At 45.6% G+C, this 4,188-nt stretch overlaps 1 non-coding gene across 1 annotated transcript; it reads right to left on the bottom strand.

Annotated features, from left to right (window-relative positions):
- Positions 1-2,066: 2,066 nt before the first annotated feature.
- LOC121583736 lies at positions 2,067-2,185 on the bottom strand. The gene has a single exon (XR_006003593.1). It is a non-coding gene; the product is annotated as a 5S ribosomal RNA (ribosomal RNA).
- Positions 2,186-4,188: the final 2,003 nt, after the last annotated feature.

Below are 4,188 nucleotides of genomic sequence, written 5' to 3'. Positions count from 1 at the left end.
CCTTCCCAACCTCTGGTTCTAAGGGCCTTCCCAACCTCTGGTTCTAATGGCCTTCCCAACCTCTGGTTCTAAGGTCCTTCCCAATCTCTCGTTCTAAGGGCCTTCCCAACCTCTCGTTCTAAGGTTCTTCCCAACCTCTGGTTCTAAGGGCCTTCCCAACCTCTGGTTCTAAGGTCCTTCCCAATCTCTCGTTCTAAGGGCCTTCCCAACCTCTCGTTCTAATGGCCTTCCCAACCTCTGGTTCTAAGGGCCTTCCCAACCTCTGGTTCTAATGGCCTTCCCAACCTCTGGTTCTAAGGTCCTTCCCAACCTCTGGTTCTAAGGGCCTTCCCAATCTCTCGTTCTAAGGGCCTTCCCAACCTCTGGTTCTAAGGGCCTTCCCAATCTCTCGTTCTAAGGTCCTTCCCAATCTCTCGTTCTAAGGGCCTTCCCAACCTCTCGTTCTAATGGCCTTCCCAACCTCTGGTTCTAAGGGCCTTCCCAACCTCTGGTTCTAAGGGCCTTCCCAACCTCTGGTTCTAAGGTCCTTCCCAACCTCTGGTTCTAAGGGCCTTCCCAATCTCTCGTTCTAAGGTCCTTCCCAATCTCTCGCGAAAGTCATACAGATGTATTACTGGGTTTCAATAACTGGCATTCATGTCAGTGAAAATATGGAAAGGATATGGAAAGGATATGGAAAGGATATGCAAAGATGCACATTGTTTTTTATGTGCTGTATATAGTTGTTCATACATCTGTATGGACACCTAAAACATAAATATGGTGAGCATGAAGGAATTCATTCCTGAGATACAAACAAACGGACACTGAATATGTAGTTTAACAAGCAAGCAACATGGCTAAAATAAATGTACTGCGCTCACTCAAATCCTAAAAGCAACCAAACTGGGGAAATTCAGAGGAAAAATCAATTTTAAAAAATCAATTTAACAATCCCCATCCACACCATTAGATCTTGGTGGTGGTTCAAGTGCATCGGGCCTTGGGAAGAAAAATGGCAAAGCAGAATAGCCACTATGAGATCAAACTTGACAGGTGTTTTGAAGCTTGAAAGGGAGAAAAATAAATGTCTAGGAAGATCTCTGAGGGTCCTCAGGGCACTAAAACACTTTCAGAACTAGTCTGCATCAATAAAAAGCATTATCACATATTCAAAAGAACTCAATGCACAAAGAAGAGGATGAATTTAATATGCAAAACCCGCTGAACCCCGGGTTCAGAAGTAGCCTAGGGTCGTCCGGGGTGAAAGTCTGGACGGTTTGACTTCATTTCTGCCAAACCATGGGGTTTGCTGTGTCTGCACTATACACTGAAGTGCGAAGCCGTTGACAGAGCTTCACAGAAGAGAGCCACGGCCCACCTAGAGGAGCTGCTGACACGGCCACGGCCTCTAGTCAGCTGGGAGTGAGTCCAGCAAACAGTCGGCACTGAATCAATCCGCCCAACGTGTACACAGGTGGTTGAATCACCAAAAAAATTGATTGACACATACAGTACATTACTCCATTGACAAAGGGAGACTTGAGAGATTCTTAAACCGACAATAAAGTAGCTTTTGTATGTAATCTTGCAAGCATTAAGGACCATCCTGGAAATTATGCAGTTAAAAAATACATTCACTGTAATATTTAAACCATATGTTATGAATTACATTTACATTTATGTCATTTAGCAGACGCTCTTATCCAGAGCGACTTACAGTTAGTGAGTGCATTCATTATTTTATTTTATTTTATTTTTTCATACTGGCCCCCCGTGGGAATCGAACCCACAACCCTGGCGTTTGCTCTACCAACTGAGCTACATCCCTGCCGGCCACTCCCTCCCTACCCTGGACCAATTATGCGCCGTCCCATGGGTCTCCCGGTCGCGGCCGGCTACGACAGAGCCTGGATTCGAACCAGGATCTCTAGTGGCACAGCTAGCACTGCGATGCAGTGCCTTAGACCACTGCGCCACTCAATTGAAAACCTGCTCTTTAATATACACAACCTGCTCTTTCCATGACCGACTGACCAGGTGAATCCAGGGTTCACTTATTGATGTCACTTGTTAAATCCTAATCGAATTTACAGCACCTGGTATTCCCAGGAGGTCTCCCATCCAAGTACTAACCAGGCCCGACCCTGTTTAGCTATTGAGATCAGATGAGATCAGGCGTGTTCAGGGTGGTATGGCCACAAGTGTATTTTTTCTCTCCTAATTATGACCTTGGCTCATCGCTGCAACTCCCCAATGGGCAACTCAATATTAGGAAGGTGTTCTTAATGTTTTGTGCACTCGGTGTATTTACAATAATAAAATATGCTGTGAGATGTGCTTGTATATAATCTAAGTCAGTCGAATGGCAGGGACTGTCGTTCCGGGTCGTTCCGGGCCGTGGCGCAGGGAGCAGGCACCAGAGATGTGTACAGTACATGCAGACAGCCCCAATCACCACCTGCCTAGAACAGCTGACCCAGTCAGGCCCCAGTCTCCCCTTTAGCAGCATGGCAGCGGTTTCATCGGTGCCTCCCCACAGAACTGACTTCGTTCAGGACGGTGGCCTGTGCTCATCCCACACCACATTATTGTTTTGCGTTGAGGAAAATCCTAGCTGAGCACACATATCATTAACACCATCTGGTGAAATTACTCTGGAGTTGAGACAGAGAGAGAGGGCAGAGTGGGCCTGGCCAGAAAAGCATAAATCCCTAGAAGTGCTTCTCTATGGTGAATTGGACGAGTGGAGAGGAGAGCATCAAACAGACAGGACTGAATGGGGAATGACAGTGAGCCAAGAGAGCTCTCCAAAAAGCCATCTGTGGAGAGGGCGTGGCTACAACAGCTTTCAATGACATCTAAATGGTACTACCATACACCCCTGATGCGCACCCTCTTCACAGTGAAGCCTTCTTTTTTTAGGGGGATATTTGCCATACTTCAGTAGAAGTGCCTGTGGATATGTACCTATAGTCCTTAGTTGGTACAGGGCTGAATTAGTTCCTCAGTCGCCCTCCTGCATTATAAATGAGGCCTCAATTGGTTTCAATTTCAATGTTTGATGCTGCCAGCTGTGTGTTTTGCCTACGGGTTCTTAGAACTCAGACTAGCAAGAAATCAAGAGGAAACATTTTTTATAGAAACAAGTGGAAGTTAATTTAGGGCTAACCCCTGAAGGCAGCATGGTTCTCTCTGTTCGGGCATGGTATGTCCCAATTAGTCTCTCCCTCTTTGACAGACTGTCCTGTGTGAAGTCTATATCTAATTCTGCACTAGACAGGATTCGAAACACCATCGTAGTGTTCAGGAGCTTTAGAGAAAGGAAACAACAGCCTCAATTTGTCGGGGCATGGACTCTACAAGGCGTTGAAAGCGTTCCACAGGGATGCTGGCCCATGCTCTCCAATGCTTCCCACAGTTTTGTCAAGTTGGCTGGATGTCCTTTGGGTGATGACCCATTCTTGATACACACAGGAAACTGTTGAGCGTTAAAAACCCAGCAGTGTTGCAGTTCTTGACACAAACCGGTGCTCCTGCACCTACTACCATACCCCGTTCAAAGGCACTTACATATTTTGTCCTGCCCATTCACCCTCTGAATGGCATACATACACAATCCATGTCTCAATTGTCTCAAGGCTTAAAAATCCTTCTTTAACCTGTTTCCTTCCCTTCATCTACACTGATTGAAGTGGATTTAACAGGTGACATCAGTAAGGGATCATAGCTTTCACCTGGATTCACCTGGTCAGTCTATGTCATGGAAAGGGCAGGTGTCCTTAATGTTTTGTACACTCAGCATATGAAGCAGACAGATCATCCAAAAATATTTGTTCACCTTGAAAATGTGCTTTGTTCAGGTGTTAGAAGCTATGTTTTAAGGCATCTGAAGCATTTCTTGAAGCTATAGAATTGAGACGGCACATAGGGTAGGTGGGGTGGGAACCCTTTGAGAGGATCAATAGATTAAAGATACTCTGAATGGACAGTGGTGAGTCAACCTGCGTGTCTTAAAAGTGAAACACATCTCACCTTATTTCGCAAGACCTCCATCAAGGCCTGTATTCACACAAAAAAAGTGTCTAAGAGGCTGTGTCTACACTTGACAGTTCATGCAGCTTTTGTATTCTGATCATGGAGTTCTGATCATGGAATTAAGAACACGTCATGCTTCTACACCTACATTTAAATGTGCACATTGTGTCC

The sequence above is a fragment of the Coregonus clupeaformis genome, unplaced genomic scaffold, assembly GCF_020615455.1.
Source record: "Coregonus clupeaformis isolate EN_2021a unplaced genomic scaffold, ASM2061545v1 scaf0699, whole genome shotgun sequence".
In the NCBI taxonomy this organism is placed as follows: Eukaryota; Metazoa; Chordata; class Actinopteri; order Salmoniformes; family Salmonidae; genus Coregonus; species Coregonus clupeaformis.
This window is presented reverse-complemented; position numbering and strand designations above follow the sequence as displayed.